Genomic DNA, 27,253 nt, shown 5'->3' with positions numbered 1-27,253 from the left:
TATTTTATTAATATGTACTTTTTATAATTTTACAAATACAAAACTAAAGATATATGTCCTCAAAGTTTTGCATTGACATGCGTAAAAAGTGTAAGTGTGTAGAATAAAATGAAACGGAGAGAGTATTTTAGTAGCATCTTTTGTAATTTGGGCAAATTGATATGTGTTTTGAGTAATTTATAGAAATGTAAATAGTGTTTTGAGAGTTATTAATACAAAATTTACCAACAATGCCCACTTGATATACAAATAATGCATATGTCTATATAAACTTATTGCTTTTGTGCAGCGAAGAAGTCAATTTTCAATTATTGTTTAGATACCTACCTCTAACAAATTTTTCCACGTTAAGTGTTACTTTCTACTACTAGAAATAATATCTTCTTAAAACTTTTGAAGTATCATGGAAACAGAAAAGATCAATGATTTACTTCAATTATTATTTAAATGTCCAAACAATTAACTTATCTCCAATAACAAATGGGAGGTGGCGAGGTGCGTTTGACCTCAAAAATTTGACTAAATTTCCAACTTGGGTATGGTACGGTAGGGATAATATGTCATCTTACAGTGCTCACTCAAGAAACAAGTATCATAGAAACTTGTTTTGCTGAAGGAGTTCTTAGTTTTTAGTTATAAACATACAATAATATATATGATTTCAAAGCATTAAAGTTGATTAATTGCAAGAAAGTATCTAATAAATTTTAGAGATGAGAGTTTTTGGTTATGGAATGATGAGTCTAAGGATTGGGTTACTTGTTGCATTCATTTGCATTAGCATTGCATTTGGGGATGTAAGAGCACAAATTCAAAAAAACCGTCAAGATGGTAAGTCTCTATGGCTTTTTATCAACTTTCATGTCATAATGTGAGTAGAACCTCTTGCATCTAAGTTAGTTCTATAATATTTTTACAGTTTTTGATTCATGCAATTTGGTTTATGATCACCTCTCTCATTATATATTATTACTATTTACTACCCAAAAAAATTCAATATGCTCATGTTGGATGGTGTTCATCCGATCTATAAACTCCAATATTCCATGAATTCGCATTTTCCAAGTCCTTTTATGGTAACTTGTACAGTCATTAAGAGCATTTGCATGCATGAAAAATAATTTGGTATGGTTTTCAATATCTAAAAGCTTCATATGTTGGTGTAGTTGCTGCTTTGAAGGCCCTCACGCGTGACTGGAGGAATTTACCTCCAAACTGGAGTATTGGTGGAGATCCTTGCGTCAATGAATGGTTAGGAATTAAGTGTAGTGATTCTCGTATTACTGAGATGTAAGTTTTGGCCGGTTCCTTTTTTAATGGAGTTAGTTCAAGATCACATTTTCATGTGTGGATAACCTGACCGTTGTTATGTTTCAGAAAACTTTTAAATATGAATTTGACGGGTCAGCTAACTGGAGATCTTGCAGTTTTACGGGAACTTCAGATTCTGTAGGTTTTCGTATTCAACTTACCTCAGAAATCCAACTATAGCTATATATATATTAGTGGTGGGGATCATCACAATATGCATATTGAGCTACATAGCTGTCTTTCTGATGATTATAAATTTGATTTATATGAGGATAATCTTGTTTGTTCTGGTGTTATATCTGCTCATCTGGTCCGGTTTATGCAGGGATCTATCGTTTAATAGAGGGCTTACAGGTCCTCTTCCGCAAAGTATTGGACAATTGTTAAAGCTTACAAGCTTGTGAGGAAACTTGATTATTCTCTAAGAATCTTAACATTTATAACTTACGTACTGCTCTTTCTTAGCAATTAACCTTTTTTCCCTTTTCTTTTTGAATGTTCAAGAATCCTTATGGATTGTGGGTTTTCTGGAAGAATTCCAGATTATATTGGATCACTAAAACAGCTTGACAGCCTGTAAGAATTGAACTTCTTTTTCGACTAGTTATTTTCCAGTTCTGTTTCAGTCTCCTTGAATATTATCCATTTTGTCTCACTTGTGTCTCTCCTTTTAGATGTTTAGCAAGGCGTAAATATCTGCAAGGCGTAAATATTCATTGTTCAGGTATTAGCTGATCCGAACTGAATTGAACTACAGTAAGACTGTGAGAGGAAAGTAGTTGAACTGAAAGGAGCTAAACTGAACTAACTGAAATTGTGCCCAAAAGAACAGGGACTAACTGTGAAACTATTTGACCTTTTATCTCCTTTTCTCATGTGGAACACCTTTATCTGTATCATGATAATACTGGTAGGGCTGACGCCTGGCAGGTCCCTTCCTAATATATTGAAATTGATGTTCTAAAATCATCTCCTTCTCCATTATTGGTAGCGTAGTCTGCTGGGTAATCATGCTGGTATAAACGGTAATGTCAGTCTACTTTTACACTGAATACATATGTGGCAAGTCCTAGTAGACTCAAATACTTAATTGGATATTCTTCCACAGTAGTTTCAGTAGTTTTCATGGATATGTGAACCTATAAAATGATTCTGCTGTAAAGTTACTTAGATTTCATGAATCGATTACCTGTTCCATACTCCATTTACTGCCTGCATTCTGTTCCATACTCCATTTATACCTGCACCATTTCAGTTTTTGTCCCAACATTAGTGGGCACTTTTTTTTTTGTTTTATAACGGATGGTTCTCCAACAGCTAAGTTAAATATCTATCTGTTTAACAGGCTTTTTGACAACAATCACCTCACTGGAAACATTCCTTCAACTTTAGGTCTTGTCCAGACATTGGAGGCAGTGTAAGTATCACATAAGGCATATTTCTATCCTTATTTCAATACCTCAGATTGCTAATACCTCTTATCTATCAGTCGTTTCGATAGAAATTCATTGAGCGGGAATGTTCCATCCAATATCAACAACCTAACTCTTGTGCAAACGATGTAAGAAAATAATAAAAAAATGGCTTGATCTTTTACCAATTTCGTTTACCATATCTTCAACCCTCTTAAATGTTCTTTAAGAGATCTTGTGATTTGATATTTCAGGACCCTGTCCAACAATGAATTTACTGGTCCTGTGCCTGATCTCACTGGAATGAATAGCCTTCAAGTTTTGTAAGTGCAGACAGAATCACGCATCTCTATCAGTCGATATATAATTTTCTTTCTGTCATCATGAGTTATCACCTAAAATCTGTTATATTTCTAGACATCAATAATTTCTTTTTTATTGACCATGCTTTGATTTGCAGGGACTTGAGTTATAACAATTTTAAAGGCACAGGATTTCCACAATCGCTTTCTACCTTACAGTCCCTGACCACAATGTATGTCAATTGTCTTCCTCTATTCTACTCATCTTGACATGTAAGGCTTACTCAAATACTCAATCAATATAGGGTTAGAAATGAGACAATAAGGTTTAATCATTTTCTGGTGCATGGCACTGTTTCTGAAGACAATTTGCTGATTTTTTCATGGCAGAATGATGCAACAGACAGGGAATGAAGGAGAGATTCCAGAAGAATTATTCAGCATCTCTCAGTTACACATTGTGTGAGTGTCAAACTTAAAAGTTTGAAAACAATTTGCTGCTATTAAAGATAACATTGATGTATAGGTGTAACTGTCCATGTAGTTTGACAATGACAGAAATAATTGATTATGTTCTCAGAAATTTGAAGGACAACCGGCTTAATGGCACTATTAGAATTCCCAGTAACTATAGCAAACTAATGGAGCTCATCGATGTGCAAAACAATTCCATTGGGGCAGCCACATTGGCACCTGGATACACTTTCCAATTGATGTAAAGTCACTCCTCCTTGGCCACATCGATAGCTTTCAGATTCACACACTCACACTTATATCATTCTGATTATCTTACTCGGACTCCTTGTCTCGGAAACGGGTACATGTCTGTCTTTGCTATTCATTAAAATTATGCATGATTTTGGCCCAAATGGAGTGTCAAATTGTCTATACCCATGTCCGAGTATTAAGGATCAACATGGGTACTTGAGGTAAAATGAACGGTCCAAGTACCATAGAATTCTGATTATGTGCATCTCAATCTCAATGTCTTGAGTCGTAATGTACTAAGTAAAATGTACACCCTTTTGCAGGCTAGCTTGTTAGGGTTGTGAGTGCGTAGCGGAAACAAATTAAAGATGTAGAGATTGAGATAAATAAATAGAGTTGGAAATATGTGGCAAGAAAAGTAGTAAAAGATGGACACAGAATTTAACGTGGGAAAAATCCTCAAATAGAGGCAAAAAACCCACGGACGACGAGTACCCAAAATCCACTATATGAAAATAGGAGAGTACACGAACCCTAAATATTATTAGGGTGAGTATACAATAAAACTCTCACTATAGTAGGAACTCACTTAAGAGTATTACAAAGAGGGATAGTGGATTAATAAAATAGGTGGATTAATATACAAGGAGGGAATTTAGGAAGGCTAATGTATATGTGGCTTCTTGGATTTTTATGTGGATTCTTATGAGACCAACCAATTCTATTTATAGTTGGTTTTGAGTCGGTTACTAAATGTTATAGAAGAGTGAAGAAACTTCTTCTATAATCTCCAAAAGCCACGTAGCTAGCTCCATCTCCACATGCTCTTCATTTCACCATGAGTTTATGGAGTATTCTAGATTAAACAAGATTTTGACTTTTGGTTTTAATTCTTAATCAACAAAACCGACATTCTATTGTTGTGTAATTGGGTCAAATAAAATTTGGGCCATCTAACCCAACAATCTCCACCTTGGACCAAATTTAATGTACTCGTCGTATGAACCCCGAATTTTATGTAGATATGTCACACTGGCCCAATCTTATATTGGACTTAGAAAAATGTGACATGCTGGAATCCGTTTTATGAAGGTATTGATGCTGACTCGGGGTTATGTAGGAAGAAGCCATAATAGAAGACCCTTGTAATACATAGAGATTTCTATGTCTGACGGCCTTCAGAATTGCATGAGCACCTTTGGAGACTTTAAGTACTCCACCTTGAGCCGAAATCTTGCACCCTTTAGAATCTAGAGTGCCCAAAGAAATGATGTTCTTCTTCAGATCAGGAACATGTTGAACATTGGACAAAATCCTGATCTTACCATCATGTGCCTTGATCCGGACAGAGCCAATACCACGAACTTTGCAACGGGAACCGTTGCCCATAGAGACGGATCTATTCTTCACCAATTTGTAATCGATAAAGTGATCCTTTTGAGAACAAATATGGTAGGTGCAACCAGAATCAAGCACCCAATTAAAAGTTCTACTCCTTCCAGGAAAAGTAGCCAAAAGAACATCATCGGATTCTATTACACCAAAATTAGCTTGTGTAGTTTCCGATGCTTTTTTTCTCATTTTCTTCTCTTTCGAGCTTTTTCTTTAATTTTAAGCAATCGGAAACATCGTGCCCATGCATTTTACAATATTTGCATAAATTTTTAGATTTATGCCCATTAGATATGGCCCTATTTTTGGTACTTATTTTTCCGTGTGATCTCCCTTCTACATTTAATCCTTCGGCATTATCATTGGAATGCACTTCAAGGTCAAATTTTTCTTTTGAGAGTAAATGTGATTTAACATCCTCAAAAGATAAAGTATCATTATTACCATATAGCATGATTTCCTTGAAGTGCTTGTACGAAGGAGGTAGGGAGACAATTAATAACACGGCTTTATCCTCATCTTCAATCTTGACATCCAAATTTTCAAGATCAATAATAATAGAATTAAATTCATTAAGATGAGATTGAATGGAAGTACCTTCGGCCATCCGAATAGTGTAAAGCCTTTCCTTGAGACGGAGCTTGTTAGCGAGACTTTTAGTCATGTAGAGGGACTCGAGCTTTAACCATAGCCCTGCAGTGGTCTCCTCGTGAATAACCTCGCGTAGTACCTCCTTAGTTAGACATAGTTGGATTGTAGATAACGCTTTTTCATCCAACTCTTGCCATTGCTCGTCAGTCATAGTAGATGTGTTTTCTGTTTGCCATCAAGTGCCCTTTTTAATCCGCTCTGAGTAAGAACGGCCTTCATCTGGACTTTCCAGATGTTAAAACTAATCTTGCCATCGAATTTCTCAATCTCAAACTTCGTTACCGAAGACATCTTAATTATAATAACACTCTAAACAACCTTTGGCTCTGATACCACTTGTTAGGGTTGTGAGTGCGTAGCGGAAACAAATTAAAGATGTAGAGATTGAGATAAATAAATAGAGTTGGAAATATGTGGCAAGAAAAGAGGTAAAAGATGGACACATAATTTAACGTGGGAAAAATCCTCAAATAGAGGCAAAAAACCCACGGACGACGAGTACCCAAAATCCACTATATGAAAATAGGAGAGTACAAGAACCCTAAATATTATTAGGGTGAGTATACAATAAAACTCTCACTATAGTAGGAACTCACTTAAGAGTATTACAAAGAGGGATAGTGGATTAATAAAATAGGTGGATTAATATACAAGGAGGGAATTTAAGAAGGCTAATGTATATGTGGCTTCTTGGATTTTTATGTGGATTCTTATACCCAAATTGAGACCAACCAATTCTATTTATAGTTGGTTTTGAGTCGGTTACTAAAGGTTATAGAAGAGTGAAGAAACTTCTTCTATAATCTCCAAAAGCCACGTAGCTAGCTCCATCTCCACATGCTCTTCATTTCACCATGAGTTTATGGAGTATTCTTGATTAAACAAGATTTTGACTTTTGGTTTTAATTCTTAATCAACAAAACCGACATTCTATTGTTGTGTAATTGGGTCAAATAAAATTTGGGCCATCTAACCCAACATAGCTGATAACTCATTCTGTCAGAGTCCTGACATGAGTTCACCTTACTGCAACATTCAGCAGAATCTTGGTTTCTCGTATTCAAGTAATTCAACTCCAGTAAATTGTGATCGTGGCCGTTGTACTTCGGGGCAAATATTAAGCCCTACCTGCATTTGTGCATATCCGTTTACTGGAACTTATATTTTCAGAGCTCCCGGAACCCTGGAGAACTCTTCCTTCACAATTCTTCAGGACCATCTCTTAGAGAGATTAAGGAATTTAACACTGCCTGTAGATTCTATCTCTCTAAGTGACATAATTGTAAGTGAATCTGGTGACCTTCAAATGCAAGTGAAAATTTTTCCAGCTGGGGAAGTTAATTTCAATAGAACAGGAGCTTCCACGCTTTCGTCTGTGTTCAGCAGTCAGACTTACAAGCCATATCCGCCTAAGGTGTATGGTCCCTATGTTTTCAGTGCTAATTTCTACGAATATTATGATGGTTAGAGTCTTCTTTGATTCTTTCTTCGTTTGACACTATTGTCCCCCTTTTCATCCACGCCTTAACATGCCTCTCACTCGTATTTTCCCTGTACCTACAGGATTTACGAGAAGCAGCAATCAATCTCATACAGGCATAATTGTCGGAGCCATTGTAGGAGGTTCCATTCTATTTTTGCTATTGGTATGTGCGGGAGGCTATGCGTATTATCAAAAGAAAAGAACCAAGAAGGCAAAGCAACAAGCTGATCCTGTGATCCATTTGGTACGTAGCAGCTTTATTTTAGTACAGAGTTTTTAAATGAAAACATGTGAAGCTTGGTGATAAACGTTTCCATATTACAGTATCTTGGGACTCTCATGGAACTTGGGGTGAAGTTCCTCGCTTGAAAGGAGCCAGGTTTTTCACGTTGGAAGAGCTGCAGAAAAGTACCAACAATTTCTCCGAAGCCAACGTCGTTGGTTCTGGAGGTTATGGGAAGGTTAGTTCAATAGTGGGCATCAAATTCACATTGACTTATAATTTAGTTCTTGATTTCCCCATCTTTTATGTTATTGTCTAAATGACAACATGACAGTTTTATGTCGTCCTTCTTGATCTTGATTTCTTTTAATCATTACAAGTACTTATAATATCATACTGAAATTTCTTAATTAATATAGAAAAAACGGGGGTTAGCTGGTTCAACAATATTAGTTGATTTTTGTACGACTAATTTTTTTGGTATCAAATCTTGAAATATACAAATAATAACATAGTGCAGCTAAAATCTTCATACTAAACTTCAACTGAAGATTCTGTGTTTGTCTCTATATACAAATGATGACAAATAATGACATATTGTGGTTAATTAATATTTCATACTCTATGTTGTTTTTGCAGGTTTATAAAGGAATTCTTTCTGATGGCCAAATTGTTGCTATAAAAAGATCCCAGTTAGGATCTATACAGGGTAGTCGAGAGTTCAAAAATGAGGTAGAGCTATTATCAAGGGTTCACCATAAGAATCTGGTTAAGCTTGTTGGATTTTGCTTTGACAAAGGAGAACAGATTCTGGTTTATGAGTTCATTGCAAATGGTGCACTAATGGACAGTCTTTCAGGTATCTTTCTTAGAACTTTAAATTCCTGCATCACTGCATGGTAACATGCTACTCTTTGATCTCATTATACATGATTTATGTGTGACCTTTATTTAATTTTGGTGATTTGGGGGGCTGCCGCCTGCTGGGGGGATCGGGGTGGCTGGGGCTACGAGGGTGGTGGTGGCAGTCTTATGGTGGTTGTGGTAGGTTAGACAAGAGGAAGATGAAGTAGAGGAGAGAGAAAGATGTAAAAGAATAAGGTAGAAATACAGGGGTAAATAACATGAAATAAAACTCAACATGCAGCAATGCAAATTCAATTGTAGTTTTTTTTTTTCCAACTTGTTTCATACTTCCTCCGTTTTTTTGATAGATGCTACATTTTCGTTAAATAGAAATGTCATAATAGATGATACATATCATAAATGGATCTCTTTTTATTATAAAGATCTTAAAATACTATTAAAAAGTTGGTGATCCCCACAATCTCTTTTGAAATACCTATACTTTTTCCTTAACAAATGTTTTTTTATTCAAAAAATAGTGGTCCCTTACTTTCTCTCTACCTTTTTTAAAACCCCCAACTCTCTCTTAATGGTTGTTTGGTACTCCCTCGGTATTTTTTTTATCTTTCCTACTTTGACTTTATACATTTGCAAATGCACTTATTCTACATTATATATCTTTCGTTACATATTAGTAAAAATTATAATAATTGAATATTAATAAAGTACTCATGAGACAGATCAAAACAGACCCCACATGACTATATCGTTTCTTATATATTGAGGAAAAATCTAAAGCTTCTCTCTAATTGTGAATAGTGTCAAGATTCTAAGGGAGAAAGATAAAAAAATATAGAGGGAGTATATAGTAAATTATGTAGGCAATAGAAATTTTCATAATTTTCTAAATGGGGTAGTTGTTTTGTTGACAGGAAGTGGGAAAAATGGGGGCAATGAAAATTCCTGGAAAATTAGAAATCCCACAAAATGTGACAATTTATTCACCTAGTTCCTATGGTAATTTAAAATTCTCACATCAATTCATGGGAATTACAAATTCCTTAATGTCAACCAAACACATTAGTCAATTTTCTAATAATTACAAAAGGAAAATAACTTCTAAGAAATAGAACTTACCATGAGAATTGAATTTCCATGTATGCCAAACAACCACTTAAACTAAGAAAATGGTAACTAATTTGTGTATAGTTCTACACTGAGCATCCTATGGGAATTTTTTTTTTTATAAGGAAAAAAGACTTAGGAAAACCTCTCAATGAGGAGGCTAACCTAAAACATCCTTGCGGATGAAGAGAGAGAAATCAACATCAAAGGGAGGGTAACAATAATGAAGATCCAAATAAGATTGGTTGTGACGAGCCATAAGGTCTGCAACCCTGTTGCTTCCCGAAAACAGTGCTGATCCAACCTGAAACGTATCAAAATGACAAAGATTAGCATTTATATCATTAATAATATTACAGATTTTCCAGGGAACTTTTCAGACTTTTCGAACAACATTAATCACCGTAAGATTGTCTCCTTCAGTAACAATTTTAGGAATATTTAGCGAAAGAGCCGCTACAAGGCCATCTTTCAGGCCCCACGCCTCTGCCTGAATAATAGAGGTGTTGCAATCGAGCAGGCGGCCACCCGCCAAAATAGCCTCACCATTTGAGTGTCGAATAACAAAACCTAAAGCAGCATTACCATTAGAGAGCTTAGAACCATCAAAATTCAATTTGAACTCACCATGCACAGGCGGGGACCAAAAGGAGCCCGTGCCAGAACGCAGAGAAACTCCTTTGTTCAGATCGCTCCCATTATTAGAATACCCAACTTTTTCAGCAGAAAGAGCCTTACACCAAGAAGAAGCAAAAATACTAATAATGAAACTAGCCCTCCTTGAAGATACAACTTCATCATTGAAAATAAGGTTATTCCTAAAAAACCAAACAAACCACCAGACAAAGGAAAATTTGGAGATATATGGCTTAGAGGAAAGACTATGGCATGCTTCCAAAACTGACCTAAAAGATGAAAGGTTAATAGTTTGAAGACAAGTGGGAGGTATAGGCTAGTCAAAGCTGGCATTAAGATGCAGAAAAATATCTAAAGTGAAAGGACACTCAAAGCAGAGATGACCAATAGATTCTCTTGTTTTATTACAAAACACACAATGTTGGGGTAAGAAGATATGGCTTTTTTCTAACCGACTTTTAGTCGGTAGACCGTCATTACAAGCCTTCCACAAAAAAATTTTAATTTTAGGGGGAATAGAGAGAGTCCAAATCCAACTATATTCAACTTTTTCCATTGAAGAAGGAAACAAGCCTTGGGTAAGCAAAGCCCCAGACTTAACAGAGTACTCACATCAGCCGTAAGACCCCAAATAAGAGAGTCAGATTGAGTCTCAGAAAGAATATAAATAGAACAGATATGAGAGACAATATGAGGAGGAACTAAAGAAAGTAAAATATGGGTATCCCATTGGCCAGAAGATGAAATACAAGAATTAACGTAACAATCCACCCTGGGGTAAGAGTTTTAATTGAATTGAGAGGGTATTGAAAAGCCCAATTGTCTGACCAAACTTAATACTTTTATCGTCACCAAGATGCCACCTGAGACCTTTTTTAAAAGTATCTACCAACCGTAACAGATTACGCCGTTGCCAAGAAGCAGACTTAGAGGCTTTAATAGAGAAAATGTTGTTATTCTTAATGTAGCACTTTCTGACTAGGCGAACCCATAAATTATTATCATCTTTAATAATTCTCCAGAGAAGTTTCATTTGAAGGGCATGATTAGTGGCTTCGGCCTTACGAAAACCTAACCCACCAGCAGACTTAGGTTTACAAACGCGGTCCCAACCTATAAGATTAGGAGAATTATTTGTATTATCCTTATTCCAAAAAAAAATTCTATAAGTTTTATCAAGATTCACCAGAATAGACTTAGGAAGAAGGAAGCTCTGCATTTGATAATTGGATTTAGAGGCTAAATTAGACTGGAGAAGGACAGAGCGATCCCCTTGGGAGAGAGCATTAGCCTTCTATTTTGGAAGTTGGTTCGTTGTTTTATTAATAACTGAACTAAAAGTTTCTTTTGTAACCTTTGTGTTAATAACAGGGGACCCCAGATATTCACCCAAATTATTAGTTTCTGACATTCCTAAAATAGAAGCAAAATCCCTTTTTTCATTTTCTGAGACATTATTTGTGCATTGGAACACAGATTTGTGATAGTTTACCACCTGATCAGACATAAAACAATATTTATCTAAAATCTGACAGATAACTAAGCAACTATAATTATTAGCTTTAGCAAAAATCATTATCATCTGCAAAAGATAGAAATGGAATTCGAATACCAGATTTACCCACTGGCACACCAATAGGCTTAGAAGGACTATTTGCAGCAGAGGAAAGCAATCTAGCTAAGAGTTCAGCACACAATATAAATAGATAAGGGGAGATAGGATCCCCTTGACGAATGCCTCGAGATGGGGAAAACTTATCCCCCGGAACTTCATTAACATGGACTGAAAAAGAGGTGGACGTAATGCATTCCTTAATCCACTCTGTCCGTTTAGTCGAGAAACCCAACTTGTCAAGAGTCGAAAAAATATAATTTCACTCCAGTCTATATCATATGTTTTTTCCATGTCCAATTTAATAGCTATCCACCCATTAGAGCCTGATTTAGTTTTAAAGAATTGAAAATTTTTATGAGCAATCAAAATATTATCTTGAATGAGGTGATCTGGCACAAAGGCACCTTGAAGGGGGTGAATGATTTGGCCCAACACTTCCTTTAATCTATTAGTGAGGATTTTGGAAATGACTTTATAGATAGTCAAGCAAAGGCAAATTGGACGAAAATGATTTGCAGAAAATGGATTGTCAATTTTTGGGATTAAAGCCAAAAACGTATGATTAATTTCTTTTAACAGTTTTTTCCAGAATGAAAGAAAGCTTGGACCGCTCTGATAACACTGTTACCAACCAGAGTCCAGTATTTTTGAAAAAGAACGGAGGGAAACCGTCAGGCCCAAGAGATTTATCCAGGTCTAGATCAAAAACAGCGTTCTTTATTTCGTCACCCGTAACCAAGGAAGTTAAAAATTCATTATTAGTATCCGAAATGATAGAGTCTAAAAGAGCGAATTCATAGTCAATATTAAAGGAAGTAGAAATATCTGACGAGAATCGGGCAACAAAGGCATTAATTAATTCCTGAGCAATCCCATTAGGATTTGAAACCTGGTCACCATTAGGTAAGCTTAATTTTTTAATTTGGTTCCTATTTCTTCTTATAGAAGCGTGAGCATGATAATAGGAAGAATTAGTATCACCTAATAACAAATGATTAGACTTATTGCTCTTTTGTTTCCAATATTCATTGCTAAACGATTATAAACTAGAACGTTTATTAAGAAACAGGTCCTGTTTTTCCAATATTTTAGTGTTGAGAGGATTAATATATTAGAATATCAGCTTGAATAGATTTTAATCTGTCATCCACTTTTCTTAATTGACGGAAAATATTTCCAAACTGAAATTTATTCCAAGTTTTAGATTTTTCCTTTAGTAATTTACACTTCTTAACAAGTCGAAACATGTGGGAACCAATAAAATGAACAGACAAGACTATCATAATCCTTCCTTAAACACCACATTTTTTCAAATCTAAAAGGAGGGGCTTTAGCATTAGCAGTAGGGAGATAATTGAGAACAATCTGACAGTGATCTGAAGAGGTAAAAATAGCATGAAACATTTTTGCACAAGGAAATAATGTAATCCACGAAGTGGATGCTATACCCCTATCCAATCTTTCATAAATATTATTATCACCTGCTTTCTTTTTTCGTCATGTAAAACGTTGCCCTGTGAATGGAATTTCTATACAAGGAAGATGGCTTCTTAGAATATGCTTCATAATAGTGAATCTGTTAGAAGAAGTGGGAGCTCCCCCTTTTTTTTATCATGAATATTCAAAATTTCATTGAAATCACCCATAATTACAAAGGGGAGAGATAAAGTCAGCGTATAAGTAATAATCTCAAGCGAAAATCATGTTTAAATTCTTGCTTGGCAGGGGCATAAACAAAAATTATGGCATATTCTACATTTGAAGAAGTTAAACGAATTAAGGAGGAGATGAATCTAGCAGCTTTAAAGGGAATATATAAATCAAAAGGATTAACATAACATTTCTTCCACATTATCCATAAACCGCTAGGATAATATAGTAAATTACCAATTCAAGAAACCAGAAAAATTAATTAAATTAACAAATTTAATCAATAAAGCTGCCAAAATCAATTTTTATTTATTTATTAGGATGACATAAGGGCTTGAAAATTAAGAATTACCTTAAATTATCTGCAAGAATGGCGATGATAGTTGTCGGTTTCTCCCGAAACGACTTGCTAGGTAGAATGATTGTTTGCTGGAATAAACCGATAAAGGAGAAGGGAACCGGGGATGAGAGCTAGAGGTGACAACCGAAGGGGGAATTGAGGTGGAAACTGGAGGTGTTGAGCGAGCCGAGATAAAACGCAGAATACTTGTGGTTCAGTTACAACAAATTGAAAATAAAAGAAAAAGGGTTTACGAAGGATAGAAAGTTTTGTTCCTTTTTTTTGAGGGGAAAGAGAAGTGCATTAATCAAAGGGACAAAGTGTCCGTAAGTACATAAGGTGTTACAGTACTAGGACAGTGATGCTCCCAATATTGTTCAACACCAATAGGCACAACTCTAGCAAGGTTATGGGTAACAGTATTCCCATCCCTTTTCACATGAGAAAATGAAACAGAAGAAAATGCATTACACATAGAAAGAATATCCCCAAGTATTGCATCCAAATCTGAGAAGAAAATTGCTGCTTTCGTTAACCTCTTCGTTGCTACCAGAGAGTCGGATTCAAAAATCACATCACCATACCTATGAGCTTTGGCCAAGCGGGTTGCCATGTAAATGGCCTTGCATTCAGCTACCTCGGGAGGCCAGTAGGCACGCACACGTCTAGTTGCAGTAAAACACACCTTACCTTCTGAGTCGCGGGCTATCACTCCAAGTCCCACCCATCCTTCCTCGGCCAAACTTGCATCCGTGTTTAATTTAATAGAGGATGTCTTATCGCGCCAACATGCGAACTGGACCACGAAGAGGCCATTCTTGATAGGTCTGAACAAAGCACCGTTGGATATGGCCCATATCTGGTTTAGCGTTCGCTTTAGGGCATCGAAATTATACGAACGCAATGTTAACACCTTCCCCACCAAAGATAAATCAAGATTGTGATTAACATCGTCTTCCGCATCATCCTCGAAAGTTATGGAATTATTTTCTAACTCTATTATATTGAGATTTGAGACTTTTAACAAGAATTCTTCCGCCATAATGACAAGCTTCAATCCCAAGATGGGATCAAAACAATCGAAAAATCGAGACAAAAGAATGGAAAACCAGTACTGACACTCAAACCGTAGTTTCGCCTACGGAGAGACTTTTAGTTTCAATGTTTTCTAATTTCTAGCCAAATGGACGGGTTTTGTTTTCCAGATAGTTATTTTAACATAATTTTTATTATTAATAATAAAGCAGTACATTTCCATTAAAAATAATAATAAAGCACCACATATTAATTTCATAGCAAAGGTAACACATATTAAGGTTAGTGTTAAGTGATATATTATCAATACAAGCTAAGATAACAATTCTTTTGTTAAAACGTTAAATTTAGGCTTTATATAACGGTTGCTAGAATAATAGTTAATTTAGGGGTGTTATCTTTGCCCTTTTTTGTAGTAGTTAGCAACATCATTTATAATAACCCCTTTCCCAGAAGGAGTAGGCAAAATACCAGCAACAAGAGAGTCAGACAATAATTTTTTAGATAGGGACTTAGCAGCAGTAGGTTTGTTAAGGTACTTAGGCTTCACATGTACCACGTTAGCTAGCTCAGCTGTGTGACATGACAAGCTTGCCCAGCAGCCTTTGCAATAACATCATATATAGAGAGATTTCTGTTTAGGATTCTTGAGTAGTTGAGTAATGATTTCTTTTTTGGGGGAATTTAGAAGGGGACAAGCTTCAATAGCATGCTCAGTTTCACCATAGAAAGAACAACCAGATGAAAAATCCTTATACCAGATTACATAGCCATGAATTAACTCACCAACTCTGCCAACTTATGCAGGAAAGCGTTCTTGACATAAGCTGGTTTTAGAGAGAGAAACTCTCTCCTCTCTCTAAAATCAATGGAACAGTAACTCCATTGATCATTTTTCGAAGTTTTCTTTCAGTGATTTTGCACTGTTGCCATGGCTAGGAAAACATCAGGAAAAGCTCAAGGAGGTAATGCTGGAAAGCAGAAAGGAAAAGCTAAGGGTCCCATGTCTGATTCTCAAGCCTTAAGAACTCGATCAACGGATGAGATTCTAGGGATTGAGGAGATTGATTTTGGTCTAGGAATTGGCGAGGTTCATACTCCGAAATCTTCAATTCAGTTAATGAAGCAGAGATCAGAAGTTCGGTACAATTTCAATGAATGGTTGCAATCAATTCATTCGAACATGGAGAACGAGGGTGCGTCGAGAAGGTATGTCCCCTATTCCAATTCTTCAGGAGTTCGATGATGAATCTGATGAAATTGTGGGAGATAAAATGACTGGTGATAAAAGAGTTGTTGATAAAATGGTTAACGATAATGGAGATAGTAATGTTGATGGTAGTCTCATAATAGTAATAGTAGAATTGGAGATAAAGGATTGCGCATACAGAGGAGGTGAAAATTTCTTTTGAAGATGTGGAAGAGGAGGTAAATTTCTGGAACTCATCCCTGATTTGCTATGTGGTGGGTTCAAATCCTCCAACTCATGTTATGGAAGGATTTGTGAGGAGAATTTGGAAGAGTTATAATGTGGATAAAGTGGTTGCTGTGAAGAAAGGGATATTCCTCGTGAGATTTCGAGCTGTTGATTCTAGAGATAAGGTCCTTGATGGGCATTATTTCTTTGATAAGAAGCCAGTGGTGATGAAACCATGGTATCCTGATGTGGATTTTGAAAAAGAAGATATCAAAACTTTGCCAGTGTGGATACAATTGAAGCTGGGATTGAAGTATTGGGGGGGAAAAAACGATGCATAGAATTGTAGCTCAGTTGGGGGATCCTATTAAAAGAGATGAAGCCACTAGGAATAAGGATAAGGTGCAATATGCTAGAATTCTAGTAGAAGTTCGATTAGAGCAAGAATTTCCAGAGCAGATCTATTTCATTAATGAATATGATGAAAGAATTACAGTGCCAGTGACATATGAATGGAAACCTACCCTGTGCTCAGTATGCAAAGGATTAGGCCATGAGGCAGCTGAATGTAGGAGAAGGGTTAAGCAAGTATGGCAGGCTAAACCTAAAGTACCAGAGGTAGTGCAGGTTCATGATAAGACTGATAAACAGGAAAGTCCAGTGGATCCTGATGGATTTCAGAGAGCTTTAAAGCCAATCAGAGTCAGATCAGTGAGTGTGTTATCCACTCATACAGGGAATGCATTTGCTTCACTACAAGAAGATCAAGAAGAAGCAGGAGGAAGGAAAGAAGCTAGTGAGAAGCAAGAGGCTGGAACAAGTAAGGGTAGGGGGGACCCTCCCATTTTGAATGGATAAAATCCTATGTTGGAATGTTCGAGGGATTAATAATATCCAAAAACAGAAAGATGTGAAGGCATTTATTCACAGATTTCCTATTGGTATTGTTAGTCTCTTGGAAACCAAAATAAAGGCTAAGAACCTAGGTAATTTGTATCAAAGGGTGTTTAGGGGATGGTGTTTTACATCTAATGCTGCTTATTATGATGCTGGTAGAATAATACTAGCTTGGCAACCAGGAAGCTTTGATGTAACCATATTGAAGGGCTCTAGTCAGTTACTGCACTGCTATGTTCAGCCTAAAAGTGGTTTACAAGGTTTCTATTGTTCATTTATTTATGCTTTTAATGAACGGAGTAGAAGAGTTCAGTTATGGGAGGAACTTAGAAGCATTAAGATACAGGAGCCTTGGGTGTTGTGTGGAGATTTTAACTGTGTCATGAATGTGGATGAGAGGATTGGTTCACTTGTGAGACAAAGTGAAATGCAGGATATAAGGGAATGTATGAGAGATTGTGATGTGGAGGATATTAAAGCAACTGGGAATTTTTACACATGGAACAACAAGCAGCATGGGGTGGAAAGAGTATATTCTAAGCTGGATAGAGTGCTTGCTAATAGCATTGGCAAGAGAAGTATGTAAATGCTGAGTGAGTTTCCAAAGTGAAGGAGAGTTTGACCATTCTCCTGCTCTCATTTCACTGCATCAGAATGGTAACAAGGGAAGAAACCTTTCAGATATTATACTATGTGGAGAACTGCCACTCAATATAAAGAGTTGATAAGAGGTGTCTGGAATGAGCACATCCAAGGCAGTAAGATGTTCAGAGTACTAACAAAATTGAAGAAAGTTAAAGTAGTATTGAGAGAACTGAACAAGAATGGATTTCATGACTTGCAAGCAGCTGAAATACAAGCCTATAGAAGAATGATTGATCTGCAAGCACAATTACACCAGAATCATGTTGAGAACAGATTCACACAGTTAGCAGAAGAAGAGCTTCAAGCAGTGCAGGATTATAGGGAGAAACATAGTGTATATATGGAGTTCTTGAAGCAGAAAGCAAAAGTGGAATGGCTAAAAGCTGGAGATGAAAATACAAGATTGTTTCATCAATCTATAAAAGCAAGAAGAGCCCAAAATTAGATATATAGCATATTTGATGAGCAGGGTATATGGCATAAAAGATACTAATAAGGTGATTGAAGCTTTTGTGGGATACTATCAGAAATTATTGGGAAGCACTGATCAGCAGAGGACCCATGTAATGCCTGAAGTAATACAAGCAGGTCCATTGCTCACTGAAGATCATAAGGCAATACTGGAAGCTCCCTATACAGCAGAAGAAGTGAAAAGTGCCCTATTCTCTATACCTGGTGATAAAAGTCCAGGACCTGATGGTTTTGGTACTTACTTCTATAGAGACAACTGGGAGATTACAGGCAATGAGGTAATCTTGCTGTCTTAGATGTTTTACAGAGTGGTAAAATACTCAAAGAATTAAACAATACCACCATAACATTAATCCCTAAAACTAGATGTCCACAAAATGTGAGTGAATATAGGCCTATTTCATGTTGCAATACACTTTACAAGTGTGTCACTAAAGTACTATATTATAGAATGAGGCAGATATTACCTGATTTAATACTTGAAAATCAGGGGGGATTTGTTCATGGTAGATTCATTGTACACAATATAATGGTAATCCAAGACATGGTGAAACATTATAATAGGAAGAAAGGGAGTCCGAGTTGTATGCTTAAAATTGACATTCAAAAAGCATATGACACTGTTAATTGGGAGTTTTTGCAGGAAATGCTGATGCATTTAGGCTTTCCTAGAACCTTTACTAAATTAGTTATGAATTGTGTAACTACTCCTATGTATTCTTTGATGATTAATGGCAACATGGAAGGATATTTCAAGGCTGCTAGAGGATTGAGGCAAGGAGATCCCATGTCTCCTCTTTTGTTTGTAATTTGTATGGAGTATCTATCTAGGATACTTCATAAAATGAGTGAGATGACAGATTTTAAATTTCATCCTAGATGTAAAGAGATGAAATTAACTCACATGTGTTTTGCTGATGATCTAATCATGTGTAGCAAGGAGAATTTATCTCAGTGTATAGGTTATTGAGTGCCTTCAAATTGTTCTCTTCCACTTCTGGATTGAAGGCTAATGTGAAGAAGTCTGCTTTCTACACATGTTGTATGAAAGAGGAGGATATACAGAGAATCATGCAAGCCTCTGGATTTATGAGAAGCTCACTGCCTTTTAAATATCTTGGTGTTCCCATATGCACCAAGAGGATCTCAAAAGCTCAATGTGATATTATTGTGGAGAAAATGACAGCAAGAATTAGAGTGTGGAGTTCTAGGAAATTATCCTACACTGCTAGAGTTCAATTAATAAATTCAGTATTAATGAGCTTACACCAATACTGGGAACAAGTGTTCATCTTGCCAAGAAGTGTGTTACAGGAAGTGACAAAGATATGCAGAGCATTTTTATGGACAGGTGAAGCCTACTCTAATAAACCAGGAGCTGTTGGATGGGATTCATTATGCTGGAGTAAACAATGTGGTGGCCTTGGATTTAGGGATGTGTTTGTATGGAATATAGCTTGTCTGGGTAAGTACGTTTGGGCCATTGCTTCCAAACAAGATAATGTTTGGATCAAATGGATACATTCTGTGTATGTAAAAGGTGAAAATTGGTGGAGTTACATCCCTAAAGGAGGTGTTAGTTGGTATTGGAAAAGAATTTGCAAGATCAAAGAAGAGTTGAAGAGACATTTTACTGAAGCTGAGATGTCTTCATGGCCTAAATATTCCATTCAGGAGGTTTATGACAAAATCAAAGGAGGTAAACAGAAGGTGATTTGGGATGAAATGGTGTGGAACAGATTGAGTGTTCCTAAGCACAGATTTATCACTGGATGGCAGTTCAACTAAGCTCCAGACAACAGCAAAACTGGCTCAAGTTGGAATCAGCACACTCGATATGATGTCTAATATGTCATAATGGAGCTGAGGACCATGTCCATTTATTCTTCCAATGTGAAATAAGTGAGAGATGTCTAAATGATCTGAAGAGATGGTTGGGGATTACATCTTCCAGCAATACATTAAAGAGCTTATCAGATGGCTAAAGAGGACTAAGAAGTCCAAATTTGTGAAACAAGTATTCTATGCAGGACTTGCAGCATTAATATATTATGTTTGGCATGCTAGGAATTCTAGCTATTGGAATGCACTTATTCCAAGTGTGGAAGCAACAGGGAAGCAGATAAAAGCAACAGTCAAACTTAGAATTGGAACAGTACTACCACAGAAGATTAGTAGAAGGGACATGACATGGTTCAATAGTTTGTAATGGGGCTTTGGCTCTTGTAAGCTAAACTGGTTTGCCGGTTCTTTGTGATGAAGGGTCCAACCTAGTTGGTTCGTTTATCCTTTGAATTGGTTTGGTGTATTGTTTTGATCTTCAATGAAATTACTTGCTTGCTTATCAAAAAAAAAAAAAAACTCTGCCAACTTCAGCAAATTCAAGTAAAGGGCCTTGAATATCAACTCTAACACATGCCCTAGCAAAACGTATCTTGTTACGCAATAAAGATCTTTGATCAAGCTTAATGAGTGCACTTATATCATTAGAAGCTAATAAGTTAGTAATTGAATCAAAAGTTTTTTCCAGGGGGATTACACAAATAGGTCACCTAGAATGTGCCAAGGCCTTTCACTTCACACAAGTGAAAGGTCCTGAGGATTAGCAAAGCATAATAAAATCCACCCATTCCCCATTTGCATATAACTAACTTCACCCTTATTTGTCTTCCAATCTGCCTTTGTTCTAGCTATCATAGTACGCAAGTCCAAAGGAGCAGATAGCATTTTGCCAAACAAACAAGACTTAGACAATTCGACTATATCTTAGAGAGTCTAACACAACAGCCTTAGGAAAGCTAGGGGGATTGGGCGGATCACTTTGGGGGGATACAACAACAGAAGGATTCCCTATAAGTGGAATAGAAGAAGTATTTTCCACATTAGGGTTCGGGTTTGCTTTAAAATTACTAGAATTACTCATCATAAATGAAAACGAAATAGCAGAAAATTTAAGAACTAGCAAACAAGAGTAATAGAGAGGAAGGAAAGAAGTGGGCCTATGAGATATTCTCACCTGAGTATCCCTTTTATAGGGATAATGGACCTGAAAACAAAATTGGACCATTACATTACTCAAAAACGCCAAAGAATGAGCAATTCCATCGCATTCAATGCTTCATTAGGGAAGAATAGAAAATAATTACCAAACCACGCATGCTTTGCCAGAGACACCCACAATAAAACCAACAAAATCGAAAATTTACCAACTAACTACACTCTATTCTGAGTTAAGAATCCCAAATACCAGAGAAAACTCACACTCACCATTAATGCTACAAATGATAAAACCCTAGAAAATCTGCTGGCTTGTACTTAAAAAGAAGAAACACGAAACCTTTTACCCAATTAAAGTTACTTTGGGAAGATTTATGGACAAATTCAGTCTGGTAACCAAAGTAATTAACATTACTTGAAGAAAGGAGAGGAAATTGTAATGATTTCTCTATTGTATAGCCTCAACAGTATACTTTCAATTGAATTGGAGAAATTACGCCTACGGCAACACTACAACCTACTAAAGGGCTATAACATTGAAAAGAAAGAAGGAGAAAGAAGGAGAAAGATTGCTGCAGTTTTTCTCCTGCAACTATAACCAAAAATAGGTGGAATCACTTTAGAAAAAGACCAAATTGATTGGAGGGAGAATTTAGGGTTTGGGAAAATTGAATCGCCAGCTGGGTTTTCTATTTTGCCTAGAGTTTCTCTTTCTAAGACTTTCTCTCTCAAGCATCCTATGTGAATATTCCATAGTAATGCACCTCTATAACTAATTATGTGTCCTATAATGTTTACATTATTTGATTTCAAAACATCTACATAAGCTAAATTAATTAATTTTCATCTTATATTTCTATAAGGGATGATAAACATCTAACAGGTAGACGTGTTAGATACAAGTTTTTGTGTAATAAATATTGTTTGTGTATGTAAATATATTGTTTGTGTCATCTTATCTGTTATACAGAAAATAAACAATATTTTTACATACACAAACAATATGTGTTATATACACAAATAACATTTGTTACACGAAAATTTGTGTTAGATATATCTAACTGTTAGAGATTTATCAAAACTCATATTTGTACATATTTGAAATGGATTAAGTGAAAAAAAAATGACTACCAAAATAAATGACGGACCGTTTGGTAGTTGGTTATAAATGATGGTAATGAAAATGAATTGGTATGTAAATTTGCAAAGAAAAACATTTTTCATTCCAATGGTAATGTTAATTTATCCTAAAGTGTTTATTTTTCCTCTTGAATTTTCATTCCCATCCAATACCACCTTGTTAGGTAGTAATGAGTGGTAATGAAGATTAGAGGTGAGATTGCTTCCCCATGGAGAAAAAAATACAAACTTGGAAATTGAAATTGTCTCCCCATAGATATTTTAAGGGTGCTTCTCTTATAACCTACACTTAAAATTCATTCCCATTACCGCAATTTATTAACCACTACCAAACGGGCCGTAAAAGTATAACTTCTCCAAAGTATTTTCCTAAAACGAATATAATGAAAATAATTAACTGTTAACATTGTAAGTTAATATTTTTCTAGATATGATCAAAGTTAGAAAATCTTAAGCTTTGAAATATAAACTACTCCAGAAAAATTAGATATGAAGGGAGCTTTCATCTACTCCAGAAAAATTTGATAATGACTTGTAATTAATGCCACAAGGCTTTAGTGTGTCACTTCTGCCACTTTAAGGTCATTACTGATGTTGAACTTCAACAGTGCAACCATGGACATCCAGAGACGAGCGATTAGTGTTTTTAAGTTCTCCCTTTTTTATGAGAAGTAAACTTAAATGGCTAACCTTTTATTTATTTAGTAAATGAGAATATAATGTAGCTAATTAAATATTAATCATCCAATGCATCAATTATTTGCGCTCGTAAATGTGCATATGACTGTTCGATAAATCCTAGCTCAATCTGATAAGGTTCATCACTTGATTGATGCCCACCAGTCCACTAAATTTTATGTGATCCGTCATGTTTCTTAATGATATGTGCAGGAATGTCTGGGATTCAATTAGACTGGGTAAGAAGACTGATAATAACGCTTGGTTCAGCTCGGGGTTTGCAATATCTGCACGAGCTTGCTGATCCACCAATCATACACAGGGATATCAAGTCAACTAACATCCTTCTTGATGAACGTCTAATTGCAAAAGTCGCTGACTTTGGCCTCTCAAAGTTGTTTGGTGACATTGATCAAAAGGGTTATGTTACTACCCAAGTCAAAGGAACCATGGTCAGTTTGACTCTTTAGCCTTCCTATTGTTTCCTATGAATTTCCTTTCACACTTTCGAAAACAAGGTATCATTGGTGTTGACATGTTAAAAATCAGTTCGCTTTGTAGCCTTACAATCTCATCTCACACTAGTTATACATCGTCTAATGAGTCTTACCAGGGCTAGGGTCCCTAAAACCAATGCTACTCTAACTCAAGTAGACAAGCCATATACGAGTTTGTGTCTAAGTATCCAAATGGGCAACTTGGTAATCTTGGCCTTCCATATGAGAAATTTCCATATTCGGGGCCCACAATCAAGTGCCTCATGTCGATGCCCAATTCAGAGTGATAGAGGATCTAAATGGCTTAAATGCTACTTATGAATCGCTTTGCCATGAATCTCATTTCCTTGTTGCATGTGTTGGTTGAATGTATAGCTCTATGTTTAACTTCATACAGATGTCTTATACATGCTTTTGTATAATCAAATTTTATTAAGAGCTACAATATATGGACAATAGTATCATTTGTGGCTCTTACTAGTATCATTTGGTAGTTGCTTACATGTAAATAAACCTCTCAAAACACCATCCACCCACCCACCAATCTTGATAATGTCTAAAGTAAACATATATGTGATTTGATAAGGAAAGCAAATTTATTAATATTTTTCTCTTGTCAAGTGTAGGGATATCTAGATCCTGAATATTTCATGACCAATCAGTTGACGGAGAAAAGTGATGTTTTTAGCTTCGGGGTGGTTATGTTAGAAATGGTGACAGCGAGAAAGCCGATACAAGATGGAAAATACATAGATGAAAGTGATCAAAGAAGAAATGGATAAGACAAAAGATCTATACAGCCTTCATAGAATAATCGACCCAATTCTTCAACGAAACACAACTATGCTAGTTGGTTTAGAGAAGTTTGTGGATTTGGCATTGAAATGTGTGCAAGACGACGGATTTAATAGGCCTACTATGGGTGAGGTTGTAAAAGGTATAGAGCACATTGCGCAGCTGGCAGGTATAAATCCTAATGCTGATTCTACAACGACGTCTCAAAGTTATGAAGGTGCCAGTGGAGGGAACTTTGGTTACCCTTACTCTGATGATTCACTTTTTCAGTATAGTGGAAGCATTCTACTTACAAGGGCAGAGTAAGCTTAAGTTATAGGAATCTGGAAATATATTAGCGTAGATTTCATTTTTGTAGAACTCCATTGGTGGGGTGAGCTATTGGGTTTTGGACAAAGAAAATACTAGACTGAAATGTTGAATGAATTCTTGGTCGAAGGAGGAAGTAGGAGAGCGAGTACATCTCCGAACAAGGGAGAGTGTCACGAGTCCCTTTTTATTAAAGATGCTCGAAATTTGCAAGTACAATTTTCAGACAGCAAGATGTCTTTAGATTTATTGTATTATTATTTATTACAAATATGCATTAGGAAGTTTAGGTGTTATGTTGGTCTAAGAATGTAGTTGCGGAGTGTATTTCAATTTCCAAAAACCTTATAGTTTGTAAGGTTAGTAATGAAAGTGGAATTTCCTATAACATTGCCTTTGTTTATGTATCCCCAAAGGTTGAAAGCAGAAAACATGTTTGGGACTCCATTTTTGATGTAATGAATATGCTCGAAGGTGGATGGATGCTCATAGGAGATTTTAACCAATTGAAAACAACTCCCAAAAGATAGGAGGTAACAAGAAAATTCCTGGCTCAAGTTCTTTCAATAAATGAAAAATGGAAAACAAACTTATTCACATACATTTCCATGGAGTAAATTTTACTTGGACAAACAATAAGACTGGGCATGAGGCAATCTATGAAAGGATCGATAAAGCCTTTTGCAACTATCAACGGAAAGATATATTCCCCGAAGCTATAACATGGAACTTACCCATTCTCTTATATGACCACAACCCTATTATACTTCAATTGACCCAACCAAGTGTTAAAAGAAAAAGACCTTATGAGCTAGAGAACTGGTGCTTAGACTTTGATGATATCATACTCATCCTCGCCAACAGTTGGAATGAAGTCTCCAAAGGCTCTCATCAATTTGATCTCCAAAGAAAAATGTACCAATGCATTATTCAAGCAAAGATTTGGTGCATTAACTACAAAAAAGAAAACAAAATCAATTGGCAGGACATCTATTCAATTCAAAGCTAACTCAGTCTCAACTGAAAATTGATTTGCCAAAATCTCGAGATTTAGAACTTGAAGAAAGACAGAGATTACAATAGGATATCAACATCAAATGGAAACTATTGGGTTCAAAGAGCAAAGTCCAAATGGGACAATCTTTGAGACTAGACCACCTCTTTCTTTTACGAAAGCGTGAAAACAAGAGCTTTGAACTATAACATCAAAGCTTTGAAGAAAAAGGAAGGTGTTTGGATAAGTTCACAGGAAGATCTCAAACTCGTCTTTAAAGACTATTATTCAAACCTTTTCACACCTCAAGTCCTCCCAAGCCAAATAACCCATGAAGACGGCATATTCAACTACCTTCCTTCTCTCAATCCAACCCACCTACAAATTCTCAACCAACCCTTTACTGATGAAGAGATAAAAGTAGCAGCTTTCAGCCCTAAACCCTCAAAATCTCTGGGACCAGATGGAATTTCCCCAACTTTCTTGTAAAAGAATTTGGACATATTGGGGGAAGCAGTCATAAAACATGTTAAAAGTTTCTTCTCAATGGGTTATCTTTTGAAGGAGCAAAACAAGACTTTCATATCCCCGGTACCTAAGGTGGATAGGCCTCAAGAAGTCCCACAATTTAGACCAATAAATTCTCTACAGCAACGCATACAAAATCCTCTCCAAAACAATGACAGTAAGACTAGCTTATCCTAAAAGATTTAGTAAGGGATTTCCAGAGCGCCTTTGTTCTAGGAGGCAGATTTCAGACAGCTGTTTAATTACGCATGAGGTTCTAAGTTGGGTTAAGAAAAGAAAAAAGGGCACCCTCTATGCTGGCATTATGAAAGTCGATCTTAGCAAAGCTTATTATAATAGGCCATAAGATGGGACTTTGTTTGAAGCTATTCTAGTAAGATTGAACTTCCCAAACAATTGGATCAGATGCGCTAGTAGAAAAATGATAATTTGCGTCTCCTTATTTGTGTCGAACAGAAGAATGAGTGAGGTAAATGTTCAGGAACAAACAATTTGCATCGGATGTTAACAATGGTGTGACGCAAATAACCATCCACATTAAATGAGTAAAAAGATGATTTGCGTCAAAGGTTCAAAAGCATGAGACACAAATGATTAATATATTTGCGTTGGACGAGCCCAATGTGCGATGAAGATGTGTGAGGTGGTAAATCTGTATCGGATGGGCTTTAGGATCCGACGCAAATTACCAAGCCCAGTCCCGCTTATATTTTTGGACTGATCTCCTCACACTTCTAACCTCATCTCATTCTCTCATTCACCAGCAACCGTCAAAGTGATCTCCTCACTCCTCCCCCCTTTCTTTCCTCTTCCCTTCAGACCTTTCTCTCCTTTGAAGATCTCTCTCTCTCTCTCCTTCGAAGATCTTTTAGTCCGGCAAATCTCTCTCACTCCTATGGATGAAAGACAACACCTAAGGCTAACACCTCAAGCAAGAATCACCAAAAAACTCCAAGAAACCGACCTTGCCAAGAAGAGGTTTCCCTCCCCTGGGGGTACCGCCAGAACAGACTATAAAAGCCTGTTCTGGATATTCGTCTCTTTTCTCTTATTTCTTCCTCTTGGACACCCATTTTTCTTTACATATAACTCTTCTAGACATATATACAAAGTATTTCAAGCTTTGGTTCCAATCTTTAGACCTTAAACTTATATA

The 27,253-nt window shown here is 36.3% G+C and overlaps 1 pseudogene; it reads left to right on the top strand.

The window, feature by feature from the left end:
- On the top strand, window positions 1-25,076 carry LOC104897105 (leucine-rich repeat receptor protein kinase HPCA1-like; annotated as a pseudogene).
- The last annotated feature ends 2,177 nt before the right edge of the window (window positions 25,077-27,253 follow it).

This window comes from Beta vulgaris, chromosome 6, assembly GCF_026745355.1.
Source record: "Beta vulgaris subsp. vulgaris cultivar EL10 chromosome 6, EL10.2, whole genome shotgun sequence".
NCBI lineage: Eukaryota > Viridiplantae > Streptophyta > Magnoliopsida > Caryophyllales > Amaranthaceae > Beta > Beta vulgaris.
The sequence above is the reverse complement of the archived record's forward strand: the minus strand, read 5'-3'. Positions and strand labels throughout refer to the sequence as shown.